The following is a 23454-nucleotide window of genomic DNA, read 5'->3' as shown; positions in this document are numbered from 1 at the left end:
AAAGCTAGCAATGTGGGCAAAAAACTATCATTGACTCAATTGTTGATAGTCACTGAAAAAACTGGAAGAGGAGAATGCAACAAATGGTGACTGCCAAACTTTGCCAAGACAAGTCGGGAAGTCCTTTAGACTTCTCTGCTTCACAGTAAAGTCTGGCAGATATTCTAGGTCTGTAGGTCAAAGACGAATGTCCCATCATTGCAAAAGAACTTTGGGTGACTGTTATGGTAGCCTGATGTCCCTGTCATTAAGTAGTATTTCATGCTTCTGGTGTTTGATGGAGTTGAAGAATAAATAAGTTAATTAGATACAAAACTTCAGACTAAGATTAGTTAGATAATTATTTTATCTACTATTGCCAAATACAAATGGATTTGGGAATGGCTACTGTAATTCTTACTTAATAACTGTTTCCATTGTATAGAGCTTTACTATATTAATGCTAAAACCTTCCTATTAATTTAGACAAAAAAGAGGGAAATGTTGTGGAATATTTCTATACCCTGTGTAAATTATGTTCTGATTGGTTTAATAAAGAAGCGTATTGACCAATACCCCAGCTGGATAAGGTTAGGTGGAAAAACTAAACTAAGGAGGGGAAGAAGAAGGGCACAGTGGAGAGACACACTAGACATGCCAAAGGAGCAAGGTGCTGGAGGACAGGTAAAGCCACAGGACCTGTGACAATACAAAGATTAATAAAAATGGGTTAATTTAAATGTAAAAGTTAGAATTCAAACCAAAATCATTCAAAAGAAAAGGAGGAGGATATTTCATATTCATTAAGGGAAAAATCCACCATGATAACATTTCAATTCTTAACATCTATTCTCCAACTGCAACAGCACCCACATTTGTAAAAGACACATGACTAATATATAAACCAAACACCAAATCCCAAAATTAATAGTGAGAGACTTCAACAGATTATTCCTACAAGTGGACATGCCATCCAGAAATATTTAAACAGATAAATAATGGAATTAATAGACATTATGGCTCAAATTGACTGGAACATATATCTACAGGACATTTCACCCAAACACCAAAGGTTAAACTTATATCTCAGTCCCTTGTGGAACCTTTTCCAAAACTGTTCATATACTCTGTCATAAATCAAGTCTCTATAGATTAAAAAAATTGAAATACCCCACTATATACTATGAGACCACTGTCAGTAAAATTTGCATTTTAAAAACAATATAAACTGTTCAAAGCCTATAAAATCATGAAAACTGAAAAACTCCCAACTGAATTAACAATGGGTCAAGAAAGAAATAAAGATAATAAAGATTTCCTAGAATTCAATGAAAATAAACCCATGACCTACCCTAACTAATGGAACACAAATAAAGTATTTAATTATTAAAAGGAAGATTCGTAGCACTAAGACCATGATTGAGGAAATAAGAGAATTCTTATACCAGAGACTTAAAAGCAAAATTAAAAGTTCTAGAACAATAAGAAGCAGACACAAATAGTAGAACAGACTTCAGGAAATAATCAAATAGAGGACTGAAATCAAAAATTAAAAACAAAGAGATCGCCGGGCGGTGGTGGCGCACACCTTTAATCTCAGCACTCGGGAGGCAGAGTCAGGCGGATCTCTGCGAGTTCGAGGCCAGCCTAGGCTACCAAGTGAGTTCCAGGAAAGGCGCAAAGCTACACAGAGAAGCCCTGTCTTGAAAAAAAAACAAAAAAATAAAAATTAAACAAAAATAAAAACAAAGAGATCAATGCAAAGAATCAATGAAACACAGAGTTGGTTCTTTGAAGAAAAACAACAAGATAGACAAACTCATATCCAAACTTACTAAAAGGCAGAGAGAGAGAATATCCAAGTTAACAAAATCATAAATGAAAAGAGAGACATAACAATAGACACCTAGGATAGACAAGAAATCATTGGGCCATAAGTCAAAAATGTGTACACCGCAAACTTGGAAAACCTAAAAGAAGGGAACAACATTTGTGTTATATATCACTTACTGAAGTTATATAAAGTTCAAAACAATTTATATAGATGCATAATCCCCAAGGATGTAGAAGCAGTCAATAAAAGTCTTCCAACCAATAGTAGCCCAGGACTTGATTGTACATAATTTAGTACATAATTCTACCAGACGTTCAAAGAAGAGCTAATACCAATACTCTTCAAATTATTCTACCAAATAGAAATAGATGGAATATTGCCAATTTATATATAAGGCCACAGTTACCCTAATATCTGAACCACACAAAGAATAAACAAAAATAGAATTACAGACCAATTTCCCTCATGAACATAGATGAAAAATACTCAATAAAATACTCACAAACTGAATCCAAGAAAACAAAAAGATCATCCACCCTGATTAGGTGGGCTTCATCCCAGAGATGCAAGGATGATTCAATATACATTAATTTAATTTAATTTAATCCAGCATGTAGACAAACTGAAAGAAAAGCACCACAGGATTATCCTATTAGATGAAAAACAAAATCCTTTGACAAACAGGAACACCCCTTCGTGATAAATATCTTGGGGAGATCAGGAATATTGGGACATACCTAAACATACTAAAGGCAATATATTGCGACCAATAGCCAACATCAAATTAAATGGAGAGAAAGTCAAAGCAATTCCACAAAAATTAGGAACACGACAGGGCTTTCCACATCTATTTAGCATAGTACTTGAAGTGTTATCTTGCAGAATATGAAAACTTAAGAAGAATAATGGGAAACAAATTGCAGGTGATACAATAATATACTTAATCTACCCCAATAATTCTACCAAGGAACTCCAAAACTGATAAATATCTTAAGTGAAGTGCTTGGATACAAAATTAACTAAAAAAAAATTCAGTATCACTCTCTATATAAATGATAATTGGCGTGAGAAAGAAATCAGGGAAACAACACCCTACACTATAGCCACAAATAAGATAAAGATCTTGGTGTAACTCTAAGAAAGCAAGTTGAAAAACAGCATGAAAACAACCTAAAGACTCTGAAGAAAGAAATTGGAGAAGATATTAAAAGATGGAAATGTCTCCTATGTTCATTGATCATCAGGTTTAACATATTAAACTGGATAGCTTATCAAAAGCAATCTACAGATTCAATGCAATATCCATCAAAATTCCAACACAATTCTTTACAGAAGTTAAAATAATAACAATACTCAACATTGTATGGAAAGATAAAATAAAAAAACTGGATAGCTAAAACAATCCTGGACAAGAAAGTAACTTCTGGAGATGTCACTGTCCCTGATTTAAAGCTGTACCACAAAGCAATAGTAATAAACCTCACATGTTACTGGCATTAAAAGCAGACAGATTGTTCATTGGAATAAGATCAAGGACCCAGAAGTAAATACATACACCTGTGAACATTTGATTTTTGGCAAAAAAACACAAAATTGTACCATGTAAAAATTAGCATTTTCAACAAATGGCATTGGTAAACCTGGATGTTTGAATGTATAGGAATGTAAATAAATCCATATCTATCATTGTACAAAAATGAAGTCCAAGAGGATCAAAGACCTCAACAAAAATCCAGATACACTTAACCTGATAAAAGAGAAAGTGGGATATAACCTTGTAGACATTGGAACAAGAGACACATTTCTGAGCCAGACGTTAATTGAGCAGGTACAAAAACTGACAATTAACAAATGGGATCTCATAAAACTGAAAAACTTGTGTAAAGCAAAGGAAACTGTCAATAGGACAAAAGGCAACTCACAGAATTGGGAAAGATTTTAACCTGTTCTACATCTGACATAAGTGTGATACCTAAAATATACAAAGAACACAAGAAACTAGATACCAATAAAATTAATAATCCAATTTAAAAATAAAGTACAGATCTGAACAGAGGATTCTCAATAGGGGAGTATCAAATAGCTGAGAAATAGTCAAAGAAATATTCAAACCTTAGCCATCAGGGAAACGCAATTAAAGACAACACTGAGTTTTATCTTACATCTGTCAGAATAGCTAAGACCAAAATTACCATTGACAGATTTATGATGAAGAGCACATGGAACAAGGGGAATGCTCCTCCACTGCTGGTGGGAGTGCAAACTTATACAGCCACTTTGGAAATAAATATGGCAGTTTCTAGGAAATTTGAGAATCAATCTACCTCAAGACTCAGTTATACCATGCCACTCCTGGACTTATGCCCAAAGAACACTCAATACCACAAGGACACTTGTTCTATCATGTTTATAGAAGCTTTGTTTGTAATAATCAGAAATTGTAAATAACCTCAATAGAAAAATGGATACAGAAAATATGGCATATTTACATAATGGAATACTACTCAGTTGTTAAAAACAATGGCATCATTAAATATGAATCGGTGGAAGTAGAAAAGATAATCCTGAGTAAGGTAATCCAGACCCAGAAATACAAGAATGGTATGTACTCAATCATATGTGACTATTATGTAGAAAGGGAAGGAGAACCAAGCTACAACCCACAGAGCAGAGAAGATAAATAGCTAGGTATGCTCAAGGGGGTATGCATGAGTCTCACTGTGAAGAGGTAAAATGGAGATTGATAGTGGATGGGGGAAGAATATAGAAGGGAGAATGGAGATGGGAACAGGAGGGATCATGTGTGTGAAGGATGGGTTGTGAGAGAACTAAGAGAGACACTGGAATCTGGGAGCATCTCAGGGATGAGATGGAAACCTAGAGCAATGGAAACTTTCATGAATCTATGAGGTTGACCAATTAACACATAATATGGCAATTGTACTGGCCATCTCTTATGGCAAGATGTCCATTGGAAGGACTGGGCCACTAACCCAGCCACAAAGCCTTCTACCTACAATCTGTCCTGCCAACAGTGATTTAGGTAAAGATGTGGCAGAAATTGGGGGAGTGAACAACTAATGACTGGCACAGATGCCAACCCATATCTTGAGAGGGGCTCCCCTCTGAGGGTCAGGATCCAGAGCAGTTTAACCCAGAGTCTTAGGATAGAACCAAATATGAATGGCAAAATGTCAATGAAATGATTCCTAATGATATTCTGCTATTCTCAAAGATTGATGTCTAGTGTAACTGTCATCACAGAGGCTTTACAACAAAGCAACTCATGGAAAAATATGCAGAGAACTACCCTACATGCAAACATTAGGTGGAGCTCACAGTATCCTACAGAAGAGGGTAAGGCTGGATTTTAGGTCCCAGTGATATCAAACACACCAAAAGAAAACCCACAGACTAAACTAACCTGGGCTCATAGGGGCCCACAGAGACTCAACCAACAATAAAGGGCCTGCATGAGACTGATATAGGTGCTGTTCATATATATTACAGTTGTGTTACTTAGTGTTCATGTGACACTCCTAATAATGAGAGCAGAGGATGTCTCTGACAATTTTGCCTCCTTTTGACACCCATTGTTCCTACCAGATTACCAGATCCAGCCTTAATAGAAGAGGAAGAGATTAGTTGCCCTGCTATTCGATGTACCATGGCTGGCTGATATGATTGGGAGGCCCAGCTGTATTGAAGAGTAACAGTGTAAGGGAATGGAATGGGTTGGGGTTAGTGGTGGAAGAAGTAGGAATAGGAGAGTGAGGGAAATTTTGGTTTGGACAAAAAAACCAAAAAATAAATAAATAAATAAATAAAGCAAAAATAAATCATGAACATAATTCACTAACCTGAAGAAGGAGATATCCATCAAAGTAAAAAAAAAAAACTTACAGAACACAAAATAGACTATAACAGGAAAGAAAGGCCCTTTAGCCTATAATAATAATGAAAAAAAAACTAAGCCTAGAGAACACATTACAGGTGGATAGGCAAGGCTTGAAATGGGATGATTAAATGGGGAGCAGGAAAAGAGAAGGACTTGAGGGAGAGAGGGAATATGAGGAGTGACAACTAAAATTAAGGAATATTTGAGCAAATATATGGAAACCTAGTACAATAAAAACTTCTTAAAATATATACATAAGTGATGGCAATATAAATAATATTATCAATTAATGAGAGAGATAGTATTCCAAATGACAATCTCTTGTTACCAAAGGAAGCTTCCATTTCTGGTATTGGGTTACATCTAATTGAGTTCTTGGCCAAAGAGATTCCATGGGAACCCCTAACACAGGCCATTGCCAAGACTATAGGTTGCTCTCCACAGACTGACAGCAAGGACTCATTGCTGAAGACAACATCTTTATCACTCATCGAACATGGAGATGTTGATTACATACAGATTTCAGCTCTGCATTCCATAATCTTTGTTAAAAGAAGGTACTCTGCAAACTGTCAAAAGATAAATGCAAACATGAAGCCAGCCACAAATCCTCTGATCTACAATTGTGTCCTACCTGAGAGATATGCTGGAGTAATGGTGGCACAAAGCTCATAGGAGGAAATAACCAATAATTTATTTTACTTAAGTCCCACTCCATGAGATGGAATCCATACCTGACACTGCTTTGCTGACCAGAAGTTAGATAGCCTGGGGACCTAGTGTAAAGGAAACTAATACTGATCTAACAATTTAGTGACAAAATGACTCCTAACGATATACTACTATGCTCAGATTTGTGCCTTGTTCAGCCATCATCAGAGAAGCTTTGTCCTGAAGCTGGCAAGAACAAATAAGAGACCGTCAGACAGACATTACACAGAGTGGATGTTTTTGAACAAATCAGTTCTTTTTTTTTTTTTATTTTTCGAGACAAGGTTTCTCTGTGTAGCTTTGCGCCTTTCCTGGAACTCACTTGGTAGCCTAGGCTGGCCTCAAACTCACAGAGATCCGCCTGGCTCTGCCTCCCGAGTGCTGGGATTAAAGGCGTGCGCCACCACCGCCCGGCCAAATAAGTTCTTAATGGTATGTTTCCACTAAATCCCTCCCTCTATAGCTCAGAGAACTCCTCAGAAGAAGAAGAAAGTGTAAGAGTCAGAGAGGAGGGAGGACACGAAGAAAACAAGACCCTCCACATCAGCATGAGAAAAGCACGTATGAAGCTACATTCTGAAGCATGCTGCACTGTGCTCCATGTCTGCACCAGTTCTCTGCTCTATATTAGAGTTTGCACTTTCATGATTTTATGGGCTTTCCAAGTGTTCAAACATATGGGTCTGTGATTTTTGTGCCATTTTTTGTGATGCTTTTGTTCTGTTGATTTTTCTTGTCCAACTCTAAGGTGATAGTATTCTTTCATCATATTGTATTTTATTTTGTTATCCTTTTATAAAGGAATGAATGAATGAATGAATGATATTCTAGCCACTAAGATAAAAGTTAACACCTTAACTGTCATTTGTACCTGCTGGGAGAGGGAATGTCAGGCTTCTCCACTACAATGCCCCTGTATATATCTAGTACTCCAGGGCAGTCTTCATGTTCAGGAGTAATTGACCTACATACAATAGACTCCACAGTTTTGTGTGTGTTTTGGGGATGCTTTCATTTGGTTACAGCTGGTGTTTTTATTTTTCCTTTTTTTATTATTAGAAATTTTCTATTCATTTTACATACCAACCACAGATCCCCTTTCTTTCCTTCCTCTGACTCCCTAGCCTCCCCTCTCTAACCCCCATTCCCACCTCCTCCAAGGCAAGGTCTCCCATGCGGTGTCAGCAGTGTCTAATACACACAGTTGAGGCAGGTCCAAGCCCCTGCTCCTGCACCAAGGCTGTGTAAGTTGTCCCACCATAGGCAGTGAGCTCTAAAAAGGTTGCTCATACACAAGAGATGGATCCTGATCACACTGTCAGGGTCCCATTAAGCAACAAACTACACAAATGTCTGTCTATAAAAAGGGCCTAGAACAGTCTCATGGTGCTTTTTTTCTCTTTTGGTATTGTTTTCATTTGGGGACTTTTTTTTTGACAAAGAATTTAAATTTGGGTGGGTGAGGAAAGGGAAATAATTCTGAAGGAATTGTGGGAGGGAAAGAATATGATCAAAATATATTTAAATTGCCCAGCATGGTGGCACACACCTTTAATCCCAGCACTCGAGAGGCAGAGGCAGGTGTATCTATGTGAGTTTAAGGTCAGCCTGATCTACAAGGTGAGTTCCAGGGCAGTCCAGAAAAACCAAATATATATGTGTGTGTGTGTGTGTGTGTGTGTGTGTGTGTGTGTGTGTGTGTGTGTAAAAATTTACAAATTGTTTTAAACAATAAAAAATATAATAGGGAAATCAATACAAAAAAGTTACAACTACCAGCTGCCTTCGTTGTCACCAGAGTCTACTTCTATAAGGTAAAGAGTGGCTGTAAGATTCCTTCTCCTCCTTAACTAAATTTTTGAAGAATTCTAAGTTGGGAAAGTTTATTTTTCTGACAAACTGTTTGCTCAGTGCATTTTTATTTGCTCAGTAAAAATTACAATTGATATTTTTATCTGTGATATGTAAATGTGTAAATGATGGTTACTTTTCACCTATAACTTCCAAACTATTTAAATTTTTGGGTTGTTGATCAAATGAGAATACTGTTTTGCTTATATGTTTGGTTTCATTATTATGTGCCCATCATTAGAGGCAGGATTTTTTAATTAAATGAACATAAAATACACAAATGAACTTCAAAATTAGTTTCCTTAATGGTCTTTTGAAACAATGTCTCTTGTAGCCAAGGTCTCACACACACCAGACAACCAAGGATTACCTAGAGTTCTATCTTGCAATGCATGGTTTAGAGTTATGTGACACTCTTCCAAGATACGTAATTTTTTATTTTTTAAAATAAGAGATATTTGAGACACATACATATTATTAAGGATATTTATAACCTTCAGCAGTTCATTTCAGTGAAATGAAACCTGCAAAATCATATAAGGTTAGGGGCTATCTGAGTATTAAGATATATTTCATTACTTAATATTAATACATTTTAGATATTATCTTCTAAAACTTTTGAAATTTCTAGTGTGTTCTAGCTAACCATGTGGAACCCTCTGTACTGCTGAGCACAGGACACCAACCTCCCTGACAGATTGCATGCCTTTGCCCTCTTGTTTTCACCAAAGGGAGATGGCATTCATTTGAACACACCAGTGAAATGATACTGTTTACCCCTTCCCCATTGACCACTGGGTTATTAGCTGTATTGAATGTGGTGTATAGACAGAACTGGAAAACCAGTAGAACAAGTTTGAGCTACCACACCCTACTTCAGGGTCAAGTAGGGTGGACAAGGAGGCTGAGAGGAAATGCCAGATGCAGGCTAATAAAAGACATAGGGTGTAATCTCATATTTAGTGACTTTTCATGAGCCTACCACTGATAGAATAGGTACAATGGGAATCCTGAGGAGTGTGGGATGCTGTATGGGGTGAAATGCTAATGGATTGTGTGATTGCTGTAAGAATGACAGTTACCTTTTTCATGTCTTCATAGCTCAGTACCAGGAAGTTGTCCCTTTCTCTCATAGACAGCCAGGCACAGGTGTGCTCAAACCATGATCCATATGGCACTGTGTGAATGGAGTAGAGAAATATTGATTACAAATAATCAAACTGAGGTCTGCCTGATATTCTTCTCTTCTCTGCAAATGAGAGGCAGCTTTACAAAAAAATCCAGTATTTACATAATTCAGTGTGATATTTTGCCTGTGGCCATGTCATAGAATCAGCAGCTGGCAACTGAAGTGTAGGTGGTTAGTTTACCAGGAAGCAAAGCTCAGATGAGTGAGTCTTAGATAGGCAAGACCTTGATGGCTTTGGCCCCAGAATGTCTCTTGCCATTGATGCTGTGCTGTTACATGTTTACCATTGATATTTTCCTCTGTTTTTTTTTTGGTATGAATGGGTGTGGGGAAATCCCCACTGCCCTTAATTTATTATGACTATCCAGTGGAAATATCCCATTCTCCTGGGCATTTCTATCAGTGGATTATTATAAAGATGATTTCCTCCTAAGCTATTCTATTTAAAGCAAAGATTTTATACAAAATAATAGTATAAGGTTAAATGGAATTTTGATTATTGAGGGTTTTTAATATAGTAACTGATTGTGATAGAGGTTAGCTTAGTAGAAAAACTAATAAAGTCAAAAGCAAGATATGGTGTTTCCCTGCCCCTGACAAATCAGGGGCTGCAGAGGATAGAAAATAAGAACAAGGAAATGTCACACAGCTAGTTTTTCTTGAGGATTCATATAGACTGTGGCTTAGGTTAATGATTAAATAAAATAATTCTTTTGTAGAATATTATTTTAAGGTGTGTTACCTTTGCGTAGGTTGCATTTGTTTAACTCTGTGAAGTTGCGTTATGGTACCTGTCTAAACACCTGATGGTCTAATAAAGATCTGAAGGCCAATAGTGAGGCAGGAGAAAGAACAGAAGGGGCTGGCAGGCAGAGAATATATAGAAGAATACTGGGAGTAAAAAAGACCAAGAAATGAGAAAGAAGAAGGGGAACATCAGGGGTCAGCCACTCAGATACATAGCCAGTCCCAGTAGGAGTAAGAGTAAGATTTATAGGTGTAAGAGAATGGGAAAATCCCAGAGGCAAAAGGTAAATGGAATAATTTAAGTTAAGAAATTCTGGCAAGAAACAAGTCAAATTTAGGTCGGATATTTACAAGTAAGCAAAAGCCTCCTTATGTGATTTATTTTGGAGCTGGGTATTAGACCACCTAAAAGAGTGAAAAATAAACAGCATAGTTGTGTCCCAGAAGTTAAGCTAGCTCAAGTTCTTTTAATCTTAATGTTGAGATATGTGTTCATTGACTTAAGTGAGCATCATAGCTAAAACAAAGCTTCCAATATGACTTACAGATAGGATGAGATATTTTTATTAATAACTTTGAGATGAAAAACCTGAAGAAACCATATAAAGTTTAGAAGAGCACATAGTTGTGTGAGGGACTCATTGAGGTCAAGAAACAAGAACAAAGCAGCTTGGTTATTATTAGCAGATGGATCATTCTTGTTAGGATAGGTTGGTAATTAAAGATGAAGATTAATACCCTAATTCTTTAAATCCTGATAATTCAAAGATGGTGATTAATTAATGCCCATTTCTGCCATCTTCTTCCTAATACAAACAAAGCTATTGATGAATAAAGATACACTCTGAGTATTTAATAGACAGAAGACTGATTGTTTTTCATATATAATAATTTTGGTTTGTGATTCTTTCAAGATTCTTTATAAGATTACCATTTGAGATAAGTAATGAAATGACTGACCCTTCCTTTGTAACCACAAAATCCAGCTTGCCAGTAAAAGACTGGCTGAGAAATATATCTTACTTGCTTTTATTCTGTTAATCTATACCAAGTTGCTGGATATGAATGTATGAGAGTTCTTGGGATAATTTGTTTTTCATCTAAAACATGTAATATGTAGGATGTTTAATCATTTAAGGGAAATTGGAAATCATGATTTCTAACTGTATTCATTGTAATCATTCACTTGAAAAATAGAATGAAATCACATTGCAATTTTTATATTGCCTGAGAAATTTTGTTGATATATAAGCAGTAAGAGAAAAATAAAGAAGAACAAAGAGAAAATGATGGAGAAATACAAATGTTTGTGTATGTTTCCTCCTTTTTTGCTGTCCCAAGAGAGTTAAATTTAGTCCTCTCTCTGTCCCCAGCAAATTTAGTTTTACTCCCTCAGACAGAAAATTCAAGTTAAGTGATTAGTTTGCTGACACCATAACTTCCCATTCATTCCTTGAGTTCCTGAAGGCTGGTCTTCATGGCAATGATAACATTTGTCACACACACACACACACACACACACACACACACACAGAGAGAGAGAGAGAGAGAGAGAGAGAGAGAGAGAGAGAGAGAGAGAGAGTAAATAAGTAGATAAAATTTTGTTCATTAGTAAACTCATCACCTTACAGATTTATTTCTGATGCCATGAGGAGACATCCGAAAGGCAAGCAGCAGTGACAAAGGCATGAGTTGGTAAAATGTGATCAAAACAATACAGGAAGCCAGAGGGTTCTGAGCATGTCCAGGTTGGGACTTTTTATTACCATCATGTCTGGCAAGCTCTATTAACCCCTTCTGAGGGAGATCTCTTCCCACTAACAACCACCTCTAAGGTTCTACAACTTGTGGATAGTGACTCTTTAAGACCAGAGACTCTAAAACACAGACAGCTAGATACGTTCAAGTCATAGCCTTCCACATTCAACCCAATGCTTCATTTACATTCCTAGTACTACTGTGATGTGTTTTCAATAGTCAGAGTGTCCTAAGTGTTCCTGGTCTAGTTATGTTGTCTCTTCATGTCTCACCCTCCATTGAGGGCTTGCATTGTTCCCCATTATCTGAAGAAACAACTGAATCAAGTCAGGAGAGAAGGTAAGACTTAAGCCAGTGTCAGAGCAGTAGGATACATGAATTCAATGAATCTAAGATTTTATTGAAACCTGGTGGTGGTAAAGGATCTACAGAGAAAGTGTAGAGATAAAGTGAATTGCATAATATATGAGACAATTAAGTCCCTCAAAGAGACTAAAACCTGGGCTCAGGTGATGGCTCAATGGAAATCAATTGCCTTGTATGTCACAAGACCTGTGCTCATTGCATGAGTTGGCTGTTTGAAACCTGGGGCCTATGCCCGGTTGCTTGGCTTGGCCTGGGAGGAGGGGACTGGACCTGCCTGGACTGAGTCTACCATGTTGATCTCAGTCCTCAGGGGAAGCTTTGCTCTGGAGGAGGTGGGAATGGGGGGTGGGCTGGGGGGGAAGGTGAGGGGGGCGGGAGGGGAGAACAAGAGAATCCATAGCTGATATGTAGAACTGAATTGTATTGCAAAATAAAAATTAAAAAAAAACAAATTTAAAATAGTTTAATTGGCAATAATAAAAATATCTGTAACATCAAAAAAAATGTCCCATATAATGTTTGAATACTTGGTTCGCAGATGGTGTATATTTTGGGAAGATCAGCAAGTATGAACTTGCTGGAGGAAATATGTCTCTGGGGTGGGATTTAAGGTTTCAAGGACTAGGACTGTTTCAAGTGCTCTCCTTCTGCCTCCTGTTTGTGGGTTGAGGTGTGAGGTCTTAGGTGTTACCCCCATGCCATGCCTGTCTCCTGGTGCCATGCTTCCTATAATGGTGATGATAGACTCTTATCACTCTGGAACCATAAGCTCCAAACAAAGCATGCCTTCAATAAGTTGCTTTGTTCATGGTGTTTTATCACAGCAATAGAAAAGTAATGAATACACCAAGGATGCAAAGTCCTCATTACTGAAAACCTCAATACACTGAAGACAGAAACTGATGCAGATGTTAGGAGATGGAAAATGTTCCCATGGTCACAGACTAGAAAAATTCATGTTATGAAAATGCCCATCCTAGCAAAAGCAATGAACAGACTCAATATAATACCAATCAAGATTTTAGTATTATCCACAGAAATAAAAATAAATAACCTTCAAATTGACACAGAATCGTTGAATGCTCACTCCTAAGTGCAACATTACAGAACTGCCTCTAATGCTCAGGGATCATTGCAGGGTTGCTCTGATTGGTTGGTAAATAAAACACTGATTGGCCAATAGGCAGGAGGAAGTATAGGCGGGACAAAGAGGAGAATAAAGCTGGGAAGTGGAAGGCTGAGTCAGAGACACTGCCAGCCGCCACGATGACAAACAGCATGTGAAGATGCCGGTAAGCCACGAGCCACGTGACAAGGTATAGATTTATAGAAATGGATTAATTTAAGCTGTAAAAACAGTTAGCAAGAAGCCTGGTACGGCCATAGAGTTTGTAAGCAATATAAGTCTCTGTGTTTACTTGGTTGGGTCTGAGCAGCTGTGGGACTGGCAGATGAGAGAGATTTGTTCTGACTGTGGGCCAGGCAGGAAAACTCTAGCTACAGCCACCACCACGAGAAACATGCTGTAAAATACTGGAAAGCCATGAGCCACGTGGCAATTTATAGATAAATAGAAATGGGTTAATTTAAGATACTAGAACTACATAACAAGAAGCCTGCCATGGCCATACAGATTATAAGTAAAAAAAGCTTCTGAGTGATTATTTTATTAGTGGGCTGTGGGACTGCAGGGGCTTGGTGGAACCTGGAGAGAAACTTCCCAGCTACAGTTCTGTACAGTTTTTTGTTTGTTTGTTTTCTTTTTTGAATATTTGTCTGCTCTTTGTATCAAGATGATACTTCAAACAATACTTTGATAAAAAGTCTTAATTTCCTTCTTTCATGTAACAGTTCAAGAAGTTTGCTCTACTCTGAAGGTCTGGAAAAATCATCCAACCTGTACATTGCAGAAGGGGGAGCAGAAAGGACGTTGAAGCTGGAAAAGAGAAAGAGAAGGGCTGGAAAATGCTGACGTGTAGGCATGACAGAGGAAGTGTAGTTATGATCTAAAAGGAACTGAAGTTGCTGCAAAGATTCTGCATTAGACTAGGCCAAAAATGACTCATTGTGGACTGAGGAAGATACTCAAGGGACACTAAACTCCATAATGAAATTATGAATACTGAATGATTCTGGGTGGTAGGAAGACACTGTCTTCAGTTGTGTCCCCAGTGAGGTGCCAACTAGGTTTCCATTGGCAGTTCAAAACCCACATTCCCACAGAAGATAATAATCATGGTTAAATTGAATGGGTCACCAATAAAGAGACATGAAAGTTATAAAGGAGAACTGTAGGGAATGGGGGTTACTAAAGGTGAGAGGGAGATAACAGAGGGAAAAGGGTTTCAATAAGCAGAATATAAGTTACACATCTTTGAAATTTCTAAAGAACAAATTCAATAATAAATTCATACAAAAGTACAAACAATTCCAGATAATCAAAGCAACCTTGGAAAAAGATAGGACCTTATTTCAAGTTCTACTACAGAGACAGAGTAATGAAAACAGAAAGCACTAACACAAAACAAACATGTGGATTAACTGAATAGAAAACCAAGACATAAGTTCACACAACTGGAGGCACTGTATTTTTGACAAAATATTGAAAACATGCATTGGGCCAGGCAGCAGTGGTGCACGCCTTTAATCCCAGCACTCAGGAGGCAAAGCCAGGTGGATCTCTGTGAGTTCAAGGCCAGTTCTGGTCTACAGAGTGAGACCCAGGACAGGCACCAAAACTACACAGAGAAACCCTGCCTTGAAAAATAAAAAAAAAATTCATTGGAAGAAAAAATGGGATCTTAGGTACATGATATTTTGGAAACTGGATAGTTATGTGTAGAAGAATGGATATAGATCTTAATTCTTTATCACACATACACAATACACAAATACACACACGCATTCACCGCAATCATAAATGTACCAAGACCCTCAACAGAATACACAAAACTTTAAAACTGCTTGAGGAAAATACAGGAAGTGCACTTTGAGAGGTAATCACAGGTAAGGACTTTCTAAATGCTACTCATCTCATTCAGAAAATAAGGCCAATACTCAACAAGTGGGATCCCATGAAATTAAAAGATTTCTATCGACCAAAGGAAATCATTAATCATGTGAAGATTCAGCTAATAAAATACAAGAAAGCTTTCTGAGTTATATGCTCCCAGACAATGTGTATCTAGTATCTACAAAGAAATAACAATGATAAAATATTCAATATGAAGAAAAAAACTGGAGCAAAAACTTGTGCTATGGAACCAAAAAGTATACCATAAAAGAAAGACAGTGTTTCATATGTATTTTTAAAGTGTTCATCATCATTAGCCATCAAGGAAATACAAACAGAAACTAAAAACTATCTAGGACTCCATCTCATCTGTCAGATTGGCCACTGTTATTAAAAAATATATATGCCACAGTTGTAACATAGAGAAAACCTGTCTCAAAAACAACAACAAAGACAAAAAATGGAAAAAAAACAAGTAAATGTTTGAAGTGTATGTTGATAACATATAAGAAGAAAAGAAAATTTAAAAATAAAGGAATGAGAAAGGAGTAGATGCAGATAATGGACAAGACTGTTGAAAGAGAATATAGGCTAATGTTTTTCTAGTTCTATATTTCTCATGGATTTTTGGGTTTTGTGGTCATATATTGAGTGAAATATAAACAATATTGAAAGTACAACATTTAATATGAAGTTTCCCTGCTTCTCTTTTGGATACCAATTCTAAATGTATACAAGAGTCTCAATAATTTTGGTGAATCCTGTTTTTATTTATGTGCAAATTGTTTTATAATAAAATTTAGTTTTTAATTTCTTTTAATTTTCAGAAAAATTGTGGGGAATTAAAAGCACTGGTATGAGTGTAAACTATACAGCCATCATTTAAATGACTATGGTATGCATTCAAATGCTTTAAACAGAAATTCCATATGACCCAGCTATCAAATCTTAGGTATATATTCAAACAAGGTAGGTATATACTACTACAGACTTAGATATATACAACTAATAGGTACTTGAACATTTGTGTTTGTTGCAGCTCTGTTCACAATAGCTACAGAACACGTTTAGCCTAGATGCTCATCAATTGAAAATAGATGAGATTATGATATATAGACACAATGAAATTTCGTTGAGCTCTAAAGATGAAATTAGGAAATTCTCAGTAAAATAGTTGCAACTGGAAAATATACTTAATGAGGTAACACAAGCACAGATAGACAAACACTGCATCTTTTCTCTCATACTTGGATCCTAGACAAATTCTTAGCATGTTTACCTTGATGTGTAAATAAAGGAGAGGAAGACAGAAAAGAACCATTAGAAAAGTAGCAAGAAAAAAGAGACCTTAAGGAGAGAGAAGTACCAGGACACATATGGTATCAGTATGAATGAGGGAATATGAGACTGATTGTGTTTATACAAAGATGGGGTAAGTAAATTGGGATAGAATTAACAAAAACCAAGAATATATGAAAATGCCATATAGAAACTCATTAGTTTTTAAGCTCATTTAAAAATATATTAAAGAGTTTAAATCAAGGCAGCTTTCATGAACAGATACTACTGCTCCCAGAAGCTATTGGTTTAAAAATGGAAACTCTACTGCAATTATTGGGATACCTCCCTAGGAGTTGTTGCCTAAAATGGGCCTGAGGTTGCAAATAATCTAGGCAATTGTCACTGTTGTCAGTTGCCCACAAAAACTAGTTGGTAAGACCCTATTTCTAAAGGCAACCTTATAGTCATGTCACAGAACATAAGGAAAACAAACTGAGAATGAACTGAAATATGTCTTTCTCCTGAATAGCCCTCATTGTTACTGAAGGTTTTATGTAGGCTACTTTTGGGAGATTCTTGTCAATGATATTACTCAGCTATGGACACTGATATCTATACTTCAACCATCCATACAACATATGCCCCCTGATGTAAATAATGGCAATTGTGGTATCAGAGTAATGAATCATTTTCTGATTGAGAAAAACTCACATCTCATACAGTCAACATGGTTAACTCTCCACGCTGGAGAGGGAATAGGTCCTGGTGATGTTGCTGTCACTGCTGTTCTGCTCACCACAAGCTATAACATCTTCATTAGTACTGGAAAAACTAGATACTCCAAATATTGCCAGGATGGTATATCACTGGTCAAGCCATAGCTGTGCCATTAGGCAGTGGCTTGTGAGAACAGGAAGACTTCACAATTAGATTTATAATGATAATGATCCTTGGATCAAGAGTTTGGTAGAGTGTAGAGCAATAAGCTGGAGTCAAGAGAAAATTACAAAATATACTAAAGGCTAGAGATATAACCAAGATATATAACAAAAATGGCATTGGAAGTTGAACCCCAGCAATAAATAAACAGAACATGGTAGTGGGTGCTTATAGTCTTATAACTCATTAGGTAGATGGAGGCAGAACAGACCTTCAAGGCAATCCTTATCTGTATAGAGAATTCAAGACAGGCCAGCCTAAGCTATATCACACCTTGTCTTCACAAATGCATCTCAGCCTCCCTCAAACCCTATATTTAAACAGGACACTCACCATTTCCTTTGAGGAACCATTCAAAGTAAGTTTCTAGTGACTCTGGCATCTTAATAAGGTTTGACTTATCCCAGAAAAAATAACCAGACACAAGAACATCTCTAGGATTTCTGAAAACATAGATCACCTTAAATAGAAAAACATGCAAATGAAGGTCAATATAGTATAAACCACCTTATATATGACACAGTTTATATAAAATGTTAATTGAATATCAATGAGGTTTCTAAAAGCATTTGTTATTTTTATTTGAATGAAATATAAACAGAAGTGCAAAATATCTATATTTATAAAAATCTTTTATAATTTTATTTGATTTACAAAAATGTAACAGCAAAATGACTACAGTCATTAATATTGAAAAAAAACAGCAACAACAAAAAGCCAAGATTGATTCAATACTTATAAAGATCAATATCTTACTGTGAGAAAGACTATCCATCCACTGTGAAAGAATATCTCATATACAAAGAGTAATGGATACTGTGCTAAAGCTATGTGAAAAACGACAAACTAATTGGTTTCTATAACTGTAAATATGAAGAAAACTCTAAAAAGAATCATGATGCAGAGTTTAATGCTAATGTTTCATTGCACAATGGTGAATACAAAGACACGTGAGCCCCTAAAAAAGTGCTGAGATGGAGAGAAATAGGCTTCCCTTGGGAAAAGCATAGCAATTGGTTATGTAATATCGATTTCTTATCCCTGAAAACTTACATACAGGTAACATTGTGCATACTGAGAAGATTGTACCAAGATATGTAGGAATATGTAGATAAATACACAGATGTAATAAAAAAGAGAATATAAATTTGAAACACAGAAAAGAGTGGTATAGTAGTGAGCCTGGAGAGAGGAAGAGAGAGGAGGAATAATGTATGTAATTATAGTATAATCTCAAAAATAGAAGAAATAAATTAAAAAAATAATTTTAAGGAAATGAAATTAATATTTTGTATCAATGCTCATTTTGACATTATAGTATAATTCATCTTTTAGACCTTAATTTCTCCAGACACAAGTCTCCCAAATCCATATAAGACACACACATATAGTTTAATGGTCACAACTTCATTGTGATAGTTTCAAAAGAGATTATTTTCTATGTTTGTCTTTATGGTTTAACCATAAATACTTATAGGTTCTAAGGTGGAGGGACTTCCAAAAAACTTTCTTATTAACAATAAACTGTGGTAGGTCAGAACCTGTATGTCTCTGGTTCCTTCTGGAGATCTTCTTTCACTGATGTCAGTGATTCCTGTGGCTATTGATCTCAGTGGACAGCTAGACATAGCAAGACACAGTGGATACAGAGAAGCCATGATTGTTGAACAATCTCTCAGATTACAACATTAGTGCCTGGTGAGGCTGTTTCCCCTATAAACAAGTCTGCTTGGGTGATTCACCCATTTGACATGGGCTATATGAAGAATCAAGATTAGCTAATTGACTTTTATCACAACAAAACAGTAATATCCACTGTACACTAGAATTTGAACTCAACTTGACCTGTATGTGTAGTCCCTGAATGCCCTACTGTAATAATACATTTTTTTCATACATATGCCCAGGATCACTGAGAGATGGTTGATATCCCAGTACTCTGATACAGTCTGTGAAGGGGACATATTAGCAGCACCTAGTGTGTGAGAATCCCAGCTTTCCTCACCAAATCTACGCAGAGTGCATTTCAGGCAGATCTCCAAGGCCCATAATGGCACAGTAAGTTAAATGTGCATTTGGCCAAAGTATTCTCAACCACTGGACACTGACCTTGGCCTTGGATCTGAAGAAAGATTTGGGGAAAAGATGAATAGGGAGGTGGGAGCTCATGAGGCATGGTCCTTCCTTATTGATTAACATTGCATATCCATTTTGAGTCTCTATCCAGGGTGAGCGTTCCCAGACGGGCACAGATTGGATCCATTTGGGATTCCCCTTGGTCTAAATCAAGCAAACAATCTCAATCAGCCAGTTAGTTCCTGAACAAGAAGGAAAAGTTATTGTCATTCATTTCAAGAGCACCTGTGAAAAGCTTTAAATAGAAAATACAACCATATAATTTACACTGCAGCTGTTTTCAATCACAAAGGCATGTGGTATTCACAATATTCACATGGTATACATACAAAATATATTCTTCCAGCACACTCAAAATGCTTCAACTAACGAAACTGAGAATCTTTACTCAGTAAACTCTACCTGCCTACTGAACATCCCCTCCTTTCCTAAAACATCAACATTCTACATTCTGGTTCAGTAAATTCAACTATCCCAGATATTTGTCAGGGATTCAGTCATGGAATCTGTCCTTGAGATGGGGATCCTTTCATTTAATACAATGTCATTAAGATGCATCCATCCCGCAGTGTATATATGAGTACTGCTTCCCTTTTGTAAATAAATTTTTTTGTGTCTATTCACCATACACACTTGTATTTGTGAGTATATGCTCGTTTGTCAGTGGGTGTTTCTCTAGCTTTATTCTCTGGGCTATTATTTGAATCCTCTTCCTGCAGTTTACTGCCCTTGGATTGTCCATGTTATTGCCCTTTGATGTTAGCAACCTAATACTTAACCAATGGTTACTGCTTCTGCCATCTACCAATACCCCTCCCCCAGATGACCATGATGCCTTTCTTGGTTACCTGAGTTTTGAGAATCTTTCCTCTACCTGGAGAAGGCCCATGGTAATTCTTCTAGCTGACATTGTCCCCTCCTCCACATATTCTTACATTCATGCCTTTTTCTCTTGATGCTATTTCATCTGTTTATTCTCATCATTATCTCTCTTCTACTCTCTTCCTCACAGAGACAAACCAATGCCAGAATCCGCTTTAGGAAATACTGTCATTGTTCAGTAGTAGTGCTTGAGCTGCTCCTCTGACTATACCGGTTAGGTTAGAGATCTTCCTCTGAGTAGAAATGCTCTCAGATACAGCTCTCCATGACCACAAATCATTGAACACATGAGATATATAAAGCATTCCATTCACCACCATAATGAATGATTATTAAAGCCCTAACCTTCCACAGACAGTTCAGAATCATTCTCAATGATGTTTCTTACCTGACTTTGGGTAAGTCAGTATGACTGTGTCTTCATCTCTGATCACAAACTTATCACGACTTTCTTCAATTATTTTTTTTTCATACCCTATAGCAGGGAAAGGTATTCCTTCAAACCAAATGTAGTCTGACATCCCAAAGAACTATTTCTTGGTGCTATGATAATTCCAGTCTTGGCCACCTGTTCAGCTTAAAGCAAATGCTGACAGGTAAAATTTATAGTGCAGGCAAAAAAATCATTAGCATCCCAAAGTTTGTTCTGAAATGAGCTGCTGATATGAAGAAATATAGATAGATTGCAGAAACCAGTCAAAGGTTGCTGTATTAAGCAACTGTGAACTTATTCAGAGATTGTTTTGGAGAACTGTGAGCCTTAGGTCATGACCCCAAACCAGAAACTCAAAAATAAGTACTTAGACATAGAAATAGGGCTTAATTTAAAATAATTTCTAATAGACTCATGTGGTGGTATTGTGTTCCCTGAAATATTGTGCACCCTAATAAACTTATCTGGGGTCAGAGACAAAACAGCCATAATATTAAACATAGAGGATAGGCAGTTGTAGCACATGCCTTTAATCCCAGCAGTTGGGAAGCAAAGCTAGGCAGAAATCCATGTGTTCAAGGATACAGCCAAGCATGGTGACTCAAGCCTTTAATCCCAGAAAGCCAGTCTTTAATCCCAGGGAGTGATGGTAGAAGGCAGAAAGGTATATAAGGCGTGAAGACCAGGCACTAGAAGCATTTGGCCTGCTTAAGCATTTGGCCTGGTTAAGCATTCAGGCTTTTGAGAAGCAGTTCAGCTGAGACCCATTCTGGATGAGGACTCAGAGACCTCCAGTCTGAGGAAACAAGACCAGCTGAGGATCCGGCAAGGTGAGGTAGCTGTGGCTTGTTCTAGTTCTCTGATCTTCCGGTTCACCCCAATACCTGGCTCAGGTTTGATTTTCTTAATAAGAACTTTTAAGATTCCTGCTACAGACTTAGCTTTCAGAATGATTTCAAATGGGCAAAAAATTTAGAGACCATAAAAAAAGGTTGTCCTGAAAAAAATGTCCTGTACAATTATTTTTAAAAGTAGGGATTGTTTTTGATAAACTCATAGTGCCTTCACTGCACCATGTGATCCTCACCCTCGCTTTTCTCCTCCATTGCCTTCCCCCTTTTCCTATATTCATGATTCCTTCTTTAATTTTCACTGCTATGTTTACATGATCACACGTTTATATAACCTACAAAGTCCATTTAGTTCTTTTTGTATGTGAATATATCCTCAGGTGAGCACTTGGGATTGAACACCAATATGGGATTTCCCCTACTGAGGCAGCTGACTCTGTTTCCCTCTTTCAGCAGTCATTGACCTGCTGTATTCCTTCATCTAAGGATAAGATGATGTCAAAACTTCCCCTGTCCTTATTAGGGTAACAACTGGTGCCATTATGAGGGTTCATTTGGGTAAATATACTGTTGAGAGTTCATAGGTGTATTTTTTTCTATCATGTCTATAGGATATATGCTATCAACATATCTTCAGGTTCTGGTGGGCATTCTGTCCCCTATTCTGCATTTTTCCCAATCCTTAGATAGAAGGGATTCATTGTAAGTAAGTTGTGCAACTCTGTGAGTTCATTCCTGGGCTTTGGCACCAAAATGTGACTTTTGCAACTCTGGGGGGAAGGCATCCTGACTATTTGGGGAGTCAGGTGACACCTTGAGCTTCTAGGACAGCTCTGACAGTTGGAGCTGCAATGAGAAAGCTCAGCCCTGGAGGGTGAAGTATCCTGGATACCTAAAGTGCTAGGACAGCTCAACCCTGCAGATATTCCAGATATCTTGAGCTTCTTAAGACAGCTCAGCAGTGGAGGGAAAGGTTTCTCAGATACCTTGAGCTGCTAGGACTGCTCTGTTGGCTGGAGCTGCAATGAAACAGGTCAGCCCTGGAAAGGAAGGTATTCTGACTGCTTGGATGAGTCAGGCCTGGAGCTTCTAGCTCAGCAGGGAAGGGTATCAAGAGTCAGGCTAGACATAGTGTGGTGGGGGAAGTTCTCCCCACAGGATTTAGCAATCCAGCTCCTCTTCTGCAGAGCCACTACAGCTGATCTTTTCTCAGCCTCCACTTAATGGGTGTTCCTAGCAGAGCTCCACTTCCCCATCCTAAAACGTTGCTTTTTTGCTTCACTCCGCAACCTCTGCTGAAATGTAGCAATTTCCTTCAGCTCCAGTGAAAAGTTCTTAACTTTTTCAGCTCCCATTTGCTCAGTATCCTGAGAGTAGTCTCAGCAAGATTCCTCTGTTCATCTCCCCCTTGCTCAGCTCCCTGAAGGATGTCTTAGCAAGGTTCTCTTCAGCCCTGCCTTGCTCATCCCCCTGAGAGTAGACTCAGCAGGGTTCTTCTCTTCAGCTCCCCCTTGCTCAGCCCCCTGAGGGATGTCATAGCAAGGTTTATTCTGTGCAGTGTCCTACATAATCCATGCATGCGTGGT

General features: G+C 37.4%; 1 pseudogene; it reads right to left on the bottom strand.

Annotated features, from left to right (window-relative positions):
• The window catches only part of LOC131901269 (sulfotransferase 2A1-like), a 38062-nt pseudogene extending 16957 nt beyond the window's left edge, over positions 1-21105 (bottom strand).
• Between the last annotated feature and the right edge of the window lie 2349 nt (positions 21106-23454).

This window comes from Peromyscus eremicus, unplaced genomic scaffold, assembly GCF_949786415.1.
Source record: "Peromyscus eremicus unplaced genomic scaffold, PerEre_H2_v1 PerEre#2#unplaced_67, whole genome shotgun sequence".
Classification (NCBI taxonomy): domain Eukaryota; kingdom Metazoa; phylum Chordata; class Mammalia; order Rodentia; family Cricetidae; genus Peromyscus; species Peromyscus eremicus.
The sequence above is the reverse complement of the archived record's forward strand: the minus strand, read 5'-3'. Positions and strand labels throughout refer to the sequence as shown.